Genomic DNA, 10,144 nt, shown 5'->3' with positions numbered 1-10,144 from the left:
TTTAGAAAATATATGAATACTGGAAGTTTGTTACAATCAGTCTGGCCCTTTGATTGGCAGCGGAGTAGGAAATGAATGAGGGCATGCTTCCCAACAAAATTTGGACATGTTTTGTTATGATAAAGAGGGGAAGGGGCAGTTGACTTCATGGAGGACAGGAACTAGAGGAAGGTGTTTCTTAGAGCCACATCTGGGGATCATAATCCATTCTTGAAAAGATTATTTCATCAAACTCAGATCCATTTCATGAAAAGTAGACATGTACATTTAAACTAGTCACTCTAAGTGCCTTCTTTAGTAAAGGAGAAAGGGGTTTATCTAATCCTAAATAGCATATCTAAATAGTCAATTGACTAAGTTGAGAAGACAGGAATATAAGAATAACAATAAAGTGCAGAAATTCACCAGTTAGCATTTTCTCTCTGAAGTTTCGTGGATGAGACACCATTGCTAGGAAGGTGATTTCCCTCATATTCAGATGGAACTTCCTGTGTATCAGTTTTTGCCCACTGCCTCTTTTACTATCTCTTGGCACCACCAAGAAGAGCCTGGCTCCATCCTCTTGGCATCCTCCCTTCAGATACTTGTATACATGGATGAGGTCCCTCCCAGCCATCTCTTCTCAAGACTGAACAGGCCCAGCTCCCTCAGCCTGTACTTGTAAGAGATGCTGCAGACCCTTCATCATCTTTTTCGCTGTCCAAGGGAAAGTCTTCTTCCCAACATTCCTTTACCCTGCGCTCTTGGGGAAGAAATTTCTGAGGGATGGTCTTGTCAGAGAAGACAAGCGCAAAGACATTCAGTAACTCTGACTTCTCTGGGTTGTCTGTTACCAGGATCCCCCTCCATTTAGTAGTGGACCCACATTATCCTTTGTTTTTCCTTTTGCTGTTGATGTATTTGAAAAAGCCCTTCTTCTTGTCCTTGACCTCCTTGGCCAGATTTAATCACAGATGGACCTTGATGTCATAGGTTAGCAAGCATAGTCCCGGAAGGGATGTCCTTGCTAAGGGGTGCTTACAGCTTCCTCTGGGACCTGATAGAACCTATCAGCTGGCCAGTTTGAATATGGACAATTCTCTAAGCCACTTAAAGTTGTGACCGCCTCTGTGATCCACATTTAAGAATAGGCAAACTCCCCCTCCAAGCTCTCTCTCGTTTCCGGCGCTGGCACAGGTGGCTGCGGGCCCAGCCCAGGCCCTGCTCGGGCCAGGCCGGGCCGGGCCACGGCCATCCTGGAGCCAATGGACCTGTTCCAGCTGTGGAACCCCCCCACTGCCTTTCTGTGGGCAGCTGGAGTGGCTCGGCTCTACCCCCTCTCCACTGCGATAAGAAAAATTCAACATTCCAGCTGCAAAGCTGCAAGGCCGAGGTGAGAGTAACCCTTTTTATTGCTGTGAAGAGCTGAAAACCTGAGGGAAGAGAGAGAGGAGATGCTTAAAGCTGAAATTCTGTTGTGAAGCTATGATATATCAGAGTATCCCGTTGTAATTTCATGAAGATATGGGGGGTGGAGTGTTCAACTTGTGAGCAGAAGCACCTGCGTTGAGATAGGCAGATGCTGACGCAGCTGTAATTTCATGAGAAGTTTGGACAGGGAGAGATGGAAGCGATGAGGACTTTTGCTCCAAACGGGAAAGGAGAAAACCTCAGTCCCTAGAGATGAACCAGATGAGGACTTTTGCTCCAAATGGGAAAGGAGAAAACCTCAGTCCCTAGAGATGCTCCCAGAGATAGTCCTAACAATGAAGATGAGGAAGACCCTTTGCTCCCAGGGAAGGAGAAGGGCCTCTGTTTTTGTTTCTGAATGGCTCAGCCTTAAAATTGTACCCCAAAAAACTTCAAGAGTGGACCCTCGAAAGTGGGAAAACCAATTGCTATCTGTGTGTGACCTTGAACAAGCTGCAAGTCGGGGGAAGGGACTCACATGCAGGCAGAGGGACTCCTCTTCCTAAATGGACTGAACAATATTTGGAAGTGGGCGGCTGTCTCGTTGTGATACTGTTTTCATAGCATGAGCAAGAAGAGACTTCTAAATGGACTAAACAAGGTTATTATGGCAGCGGTAAACAGACTGAACATCTTAAGGGTTGTCTTTTTACATTGTCAGTGGGAGAAGGGAAGAAGGTGGGGGGAGGAGGAGAGTTCTGAAGGTGGTATAATTTTTTTTTTCTTTCCTCTTTTAGGTCTGTTAATAAACTTCTTTATATTCTTTCAAGTTTGGTGCCTGCTTTGTGTTTCTCCTAATTCTTATCTCACAGCAGATAAACAGTAATGAGTATTTTGGACCAAACCACTACACTAAATTGGTGTTTCCGCCCAGTTACAAACTGAACCTGCGACACTTGGTCTTCCTTGTCTCATTTCTAATCACTCTGACTCTCTCTCTATATTCATTTCAAGTGGCCTGATCCTGCTTCCATCTCCTGTATATTTCTTGATTATTCTTGAGTAATGAGTTCTTTATTCATCCACATGGGCCTCTTGTCCCCTTTGTTTATTTCTTGCTCAAGAGGACTGTTTTTGAGATTGGAGAAAGTGATTAATGAATATCAACCAACTCTCAGACTCCTCTTTGCTGCAGGGCCTGTCCTCATGGGATTGTTCCAAGAAGATCCCTGAAGAGGTTAAAGCTAGTTTTTCTGAAGCCCGTGATTGTATCTTACTTGCTGCCATGCTTCCTCCTCACATGACACTGAACTTCACAATCTCGTGGTTGCTGCAGCTAAGGCTGCCCACAACTTTAAATCTCCAGCAAGGCCTTCACTGTTTGTTAGATAAGGTCGAGAAGCACATTCTCCTTCCTACTCTTGGCAGTTCCACTCCATGCCTGTTCTTTCTCCCTTATCCCATGGTGTTCAGTCTCTTTTGAAGATTTTAATGACTGATTGCAGGAATTTTCTCTTGAAATTTTGTAAACAGCATTCCATTACCAGTAGTTGTAGAGTACCTAAAAAACATTTCTACTCACATCTTAGAAAGCAATTTTGCAGACTTCCTCTGGTTTTGAGAAAGTCTTCATAACATTGAAATGAGAATAAAATTATAGAAATGTGATCATGTTCTCCCATTCTTTTTAACGCTGTTTGCTTTTGGTTTTGTTATCATTATCCAGCTTTCCCATTACCACCCCCATCTTAAAAATATCAGCCAATGGGGCTAATCATTTTCTTAGGGGCTACAGATCCAAAGTTAAAAATCTATGACAGCTGGTACAATGTGTGTACTGCTATGACAGTTTAAACAAAACTGATGTGTAGCTCCAGAGAATAAAATTTTAGCTTGATCTAACACAGAAACAAATTGATAAATTAGTTGGAAAGCATAATGCCATATCTCTAAAATATCTTTAACTCCTGCTTGAAAGTGTATTTACTGGAAATAATTGCATAGAACCATAAAATTGAAAAGTTGACTTATGTAGCTATATAGTTCTGTGCAAACATATTTTTTTATAATCATATTACAAAGTGCTGTACTGGCACTTATGATATGCCCATCTGAATACGTTTTACAGCATTGGAATTGTGTACTACACTTGTGTTACTGTGAAGAAATGTTCATAGTAGACAAAGTTCTTAGGTATAGAGATTACCATCACCTCATCAATTTTTAAATTGACATAGGTAAGTTGTGAAATAACCAGAGAAGCCGTAATTTACAAGGTTGGATATTACTGGCCCATGGATGACCCCATGCTGGAGCAGGTGGATATGTGAATGAGGCTGTGACCCTGTGGGAAGCCTGCACTCAAGCAGGCTCCTGCAGACTGGTGGACCCATGGAAAGAGGAGCCAACACTGGAGCAGGTTTGCTGGCAGGTCTTGTGATCCTGAGTGGGACAATGCTGGAACAGCCTGTTCCTGCAGGACTGCACCCCTGGAAGGCATTCACACTAGAGCAGTTTACCCATGTTGGAGAAGTTCATGGAGGACTGTCTGTAATGTGAGGGACTCCACGCTGCAGCAGGAGAAGAGTGTGAGGAGTCCTCCCCCTGAGGACGAAGGAGTGGCAGAGACAACTCTTTGACTGAATGCATGAACTGACTGCAACCCGTGTTCCCCATCATCCTGCACAGCTGAGGGGAGAAGGCAGAGAATTTGTGAGTGAAGTTGAGCCTGGGAAGAAGGGAGGGGTGGAGGAATGTTTTTTTTATGATTCGTTTTTAATTCTCATTATCCTACTCTGATATGATTGTCAGTTTTCCCAAGTTGAGATTGTCTGACGGTAACAGGTGAGTGATCCCTCCATGTTTTTGTCTCGAGCAAGGAGCCTTTTGTTATATTTTTCATCTGTCTGTCCATCCAGGACATCCAGGTGTCCAGCCAGGGTCCACCCACCACAGATGTTCTCATGCAGACATGTGCACAGAAAGGTACCTTGTAACTTGTTGCTTCTCCTCCAGAGATCACTAGTTTCTTCTTCAGAGCCCTGAGTGCATTGACAGTCCCTGACAACTTTTGGCTGCTTGAGCTCGTGTACAATTACAGAAAACAAAACAGGTGGTTCTGGCTGTGAAACTGTTGTGAAGAAAGTGAGAAGCCTTAATGGGGATGATCCTCCTTCCCATAGGAGCGGGTTTTAAGCTAAGACTCTAGCCCTTGGCTCCTGCCCAAGATGAATTCAGGTTGCCTGTTCCTGGCCACACACTTGCTGATTCAGACCCTGACCCCGATCCACAGGTCATGATTTAGATATGCTTTATAAGAGGTCTTTTACCTCTCTATATTCATATGTTTTGGGAGAAGAGGGAAAGATGGCAAGAAAGCCACCAAAACAGGCAAAATCTGTCATGGTATTAGTTTTCCAAAAACCATTCCCAACAGAGTAGGCCCATAAGGGTTCCAGCTGTGTCTCATAATCTTTGTGATTATTGGCATTCTTAAAAAAACATTTACAAGTTTCAGCCATGGTTTTATTATTGGTTTTACTTTTTATAATTAATTTTTTTCTTTTCATTACAGTCTTCACCATACTGCCAGTGAAATCTGTACATATTTCTCCTTATTTATTACTGGCTATGTTCCTTTCTGTTGTCACATTGCTTTACCTTGCCATAGATTCTCTGCCACCTCCACCCAGGCTACAGGTTACTTTCTATCCTGTTTTTCCCTGGTGTGTTACCTGGTTTTGGTAGATGTTACTCAAAATAAAGCTTCTATTCAAATAAGAAAATTGTACATTACACACTTTACATTTGCCATATTCGGCTGGAGACTTTCAGCATTACTTTCTCTGTAATATAAGTCAGACTTTGTTTGTCAGCTATGGTACAGGAGTTATTCTGGGGAACTCCACCACAGAAGCCATGATAAGAAATAATAAAACATGTCAAACTCATACAGGAAAGGGTCTAATCAAATGTGACTTAAAAGAGTTTATATAGAATCTATTTTCACCTGGAGCTTGATGGGCTGACAGTAATGATTATATGTACTTGAGAGAAGAAAGGTTCCAAAGGGTATACTGTTATTCCATCTTGCCAGTTGAAATACAGTGCATAAGGGAGAAAAGTTCATGTATTTATGGATTTGTAAATAAAAGGAATAGTTTCTTATTACCAGTTCAATCTTTTTATCCAAATAATGCATGATCTTCTGTGTAAAATTGAAATTTGATGTAGTTGCAAACCAGAAGGTTTTTGGCACACAATGACTGCCAAATTCTGGGCAGTGCTATCTATGTTTTAACAAAAGTGCCTGCAGATTTAAAGTTATATGTAAAATTGCATGCAAAACCTCACCTTTAAATATTTTCCCATTTTGGACTCTAGAGCAGTAATCTTGCCTCAATCTGCTTATACTTGAGAGACTATAGTTACAGAGAAGGTTGTGGTTAAGGCAGAGAAATGTGTCTCCCTGTCACAGCAGATGTTTGTTTGGGTTCCAGTCCTCTTAATGTGAGAGACAGAGAAGTCTGTGGAACAGTACTTTATTTTGCCAGCCTCCAGAAACAAGTTTTATAGCTGTAAATATAAAACTACTAAATAAAATCTATAGGACCTGAGGATTATTAAAACCTAACGTACAGATCTTGCCATTTGCCTCCAACCTTCCCTTTATTGATTCCATAATTTTATTGATTCCTTTTCTTGATTTTAGTGGAATTTCTCACGCTGGAGATGCACTATATGTATCCATAACATTAGGGACTAGGTTCTGCCTTAGGACATGTATTTATGGTAGGACAGAAGAATTCCTTCACACAGTGATCAAGTGTGTTTCATGCCCTAGCACCAGTGTGCCTGGCGAGTATCTGGTCTGAGTCTCCGGGGTCAAATGGAGGGAAGCTTAGCTGGGGGAAATTGAAGAGCTGTCTCCTTTCAGAGCAAGTAAAGACTAGCAATGTTTCTGGGTCATGTGTGTGCAAGAGGTGTGAGGTAGGGAAGAGAAGCATTTCTGTGGTTGCCAAGAGGATAGATTCAGAGAAACTAAAAAGGAGAGAGAACACAGAAAAGGAAGCTGTGAAGTCTATCCCTTGTGAGTTATGATAAAGACTCCCCTCTACCTCTGTTGTGGACAATTGTATATATATGATGGAAAAATCTGAATAACCTGGACTAAGGAGTAGAAAATCAGCTTCAATTGGCCAGAAAAGGAGGGATTGCCTGTTTCAGCAGTGGCAGTTGAAAGGTACAGCAAAACCTGAAAATTCAATGTCTTGTGCTCTGGAAGTGATTTGCCTTCTTACCCCCTCCCCCCCTCCTTTCAGTCTCATGTATATTTATCACAGCTCCCATCTGATGCACAGACTCTCCCTGCCTTGTCCTAAAAAATCCTGACAAGCTGCTAGAACATCTTCTGCCCCAAGCTGCACTACACTTGTGGAAATTTGTCTTGTAGAGGGGAGGTGAAAATGTACAGGTTGCTGCTTAGGATTTTTATTTTTCCTGGAGAGTGGAAGGATTTTGTTTTGGCTGAGGGCCAAGGCTGAAACACTTTCTATCCTTGAGAAGGACTTTTTTAGAATGGTGGGAAAGAGGCAATAGAAGACTGAAAATACAGTTGCCTGGACATGCTCCTTATGACTCTCAATGAATTCTCCAAATCAGCAATCCTGCAGGAGCAAATGAGGTTATGTGGTTATCAACTTTCTTCTGGGTTGAACATTTTTTCTATTTTATTTTAATATTTCCTTTACATGGCTGAGGAAAAACAAGGGTAGTTTCTCTTTCATTTAAAAACATTTCTATTTTTGCAGGACAGTAATATTGCTAAAGGTTCACTACTAAATTTTAAAGGAATAATAGCTCTTACTTGATTCTCTTTTTGCTATAGATCTCAGTGTCTTATCATAACATGCATCCTCGGAACTAGCATGTCATTATAGTGCTCTGATTTATCCACTGCACTTTTTATTGGGCTAGCTTTTATTCCACATAAGTATCCATTTGTTTCCTGACGTTATATGTTTGCCTGTCTGTGCATTTCAGAGCCAATGATAAACCCACAATGTCCTGGAATCGGCTTTGCTTCTTCTTGTGACTGGAGCTGTTGTAAGAACTTAAAGAACACCATTGCCTGTCTCAAACACTGTAAAGGCCACAGAAGGAACTGGCCATAAGAGAATCCACCATAGCTGGAACTTGAGATAAGCACAGAAGGGAAGAATTTTTGACAGGAAAGTGCTAATTCCAGGCCTGGTGGAGGTGACATCTGGTTAGCACATCCCGGTTAATGCACAACAGGCTGTAAAACAAAGACGTGAGATCTCTGGGGGAAATGATGTTGCTACTGATGCTGGAATCAATTGTCTGTAGCTGCCTGTAACTGTATCTTCCAGGCGTTTCCTGTCGTGGATCAAGGAATTAAAGTTAGGAAGACTGCCTAGATTGGAAATGGATTAGTGGGGAGAGGGAATGTGTCCAATGACCACAACCATGGCCTTAAGAGGCCCAGACACAATATTATCTCTTATCTCTTTCCAATTTGTTCCAGACTTTTCTGTGATGAGAAATGTAAGGTAAAGCACAGGGAAAAGCTCTTACATCAAACCTCAGTGACCAAAACAAAACTTCAAATTCATGACTATACTGTCATTTGTTTCTGAGTTTTTATTTCTCTCTACCAGCTTCAGCCTGCAACACTTCGTTTAATCACAAGATCCCTCTCTTAACTTAAAAGAAGAAGAAGCTAGAGTAATCCTTTTACTTTGTTAAGAATATCTTTTGGAGCATATTTCATATTTAGGGCAGATGCCATTTCCACTTTATTTAAAACCAGCTGGAAGCTAAAGGCTGCATTTTCCTTCCTGACCTTCTGCTGAAAAATGCTGTTTTCCAGGGGACTTGGGAGAGGAGGGAAAAGTTATTCAAGATATCTCCATATCAGCAGAGCTAAAATATTAAGTATGATGCCTCAAATAAATTGATAAAACCTGGTAATTTACACCCTTTAATGTTTGCTTATATTTCCAGTTTGTCATTCTGTGCCTGTAACCTGTAAGAATGTAAGCTCTATTTTCAGTTGACATTTCATGACTCACATGTGTATGGACATCTGAAATCCCAAAAGAAATGAAAGAGATTAGAAAAACATTAAATGAAATTCCAGTGGGCCTGAGCTAATATTTATTGAGACTCCATGACCTTAACACTTTGTAGAATGCCTTCCACTATAATTTTTGCTCTGCGCTTCACGCTACGATCCATAAGAGCCAGAGGATGAGCTTCAGTTTGCTTGTGGCATATATACCTTGGCATAGTGACAAGGTATATGTGGTATCTGGCTTATCAACAGGCAGCAGGCAGGGCCAGATTGACACCTACAGATATGTCCCACAGTATCAAGAAAAGCAGTACCTAATAATAGTTTCAGAGATGGTTTCAAATGAGTACTGGCAATCTTTCTCTGAGACAATAAACTGTAGACCTTAAAAATGTTTTCAATAGGTTGCAAGATTGAAAGATAGTAAGTTCAAAGCATACAGATAGAATAACAGTGCAGCTGATTGAAGGCCCATGAACCAGTGGTATAAGGGAACCTATTGTAATTACTTACACTGAACAAGAATAATTTGTAAATAAAATCACACCACATGATATAAAGAAAACATATTTGATGCTTAGGTTATTTCTGTGGGTTATTGCTCATATATAAATCATGCTTTATAAATCCCTTATTTTTCTGTCTGAAGTGGTTCCCATTAAAAAATCAACATTTGCCCACAGATGAAGCAGGTTACAGTCACTCGGTTCAATAAATTTTGGTTTGAGGTTGGAAAGGAAAAATCTTTCTACATCTTGCAGCTTCGAGTTTGGTACCTTTGATAACTGCTGATAGGGTCAAATGTGTGGATTTCATACTGGAAAAGAAATACTATGTGTTCCCTGTACATCTGACCCTCTCTTTACTGAGAATTAGTTTATTTTCTCAGTATTAAGTATAAAACCTGAACTTAGCATATTAATATTGCTTACACCTAAAATTTCCTTCATTCCCTTGTTGGGGTCTCCCAGTTTATCTTTGTTCCTTCATTCTTTTTCTGATACAAAATAAAAGTATTCACTTTTCACACATAACTGTATTTAAAAGTGTCTTTACAACTGGAAATACTAGACAACTTTCTTGCCTGGGCTAGTGCTAAAGTCAGTAGTTAGATACCTTTTGTTTTTTCAATCTCTCTATGTCAGATTTCTTTTTGGGATAATGGGATTTATGACTAATTGCTCCTAGATCAGGCTTATTTAACTGTTGACCTTCGCAGCTAGCTACTGAAGTATGGTTGACAGATTAGAGAACAGTGCTGCCTTAGATTTCACTCTGTGTCTACAGCTTCTGAAGGCAAGAGCAAACTGGATGAGCAGGGCAGTAGAAATGGACATAAATGATGGCCTTTCAAACAAAAAATAAAGTGGGTAGATCTGAATTTCCTCCCTGGATTACCCACAGACTTCTATGGCACCTCTGAGCATCTTGTGAAACACCTCTTATGGTGTCCCATCACTTATGGTGTTTAAGGACATTTACTTAGAACACAAGAAGCATTATGGCACTGAATTTTAATGTGCTTTGTTCTTCAAAAGGAAGATCTGTACAAGCATAAATGAACATGGAATTTTTATTCGTCTCAAAATAGAGGAGAGATCAGTAAAGCTCTGATTTTCCACATTTGTGTTGCATAGTCTTTAGTAGATATAAAGAAAT

This window comes from Corvus cornix, chromosome 1 (genome assembly GCF_000738735.6).
Source record: "Corvus cornix cornix isolate S_Up_H32 chromosome 1, ASM73873v5, whole genome shotgun sequence".
Lineage (NCBI taxonomy): Eukaryota > Metazoa > Chordata > Aves > Passeriformes > Corvidae > Corvus > Corvus cornix.
Note: the sequence above shows the minus strand (reverse complement) of the source record.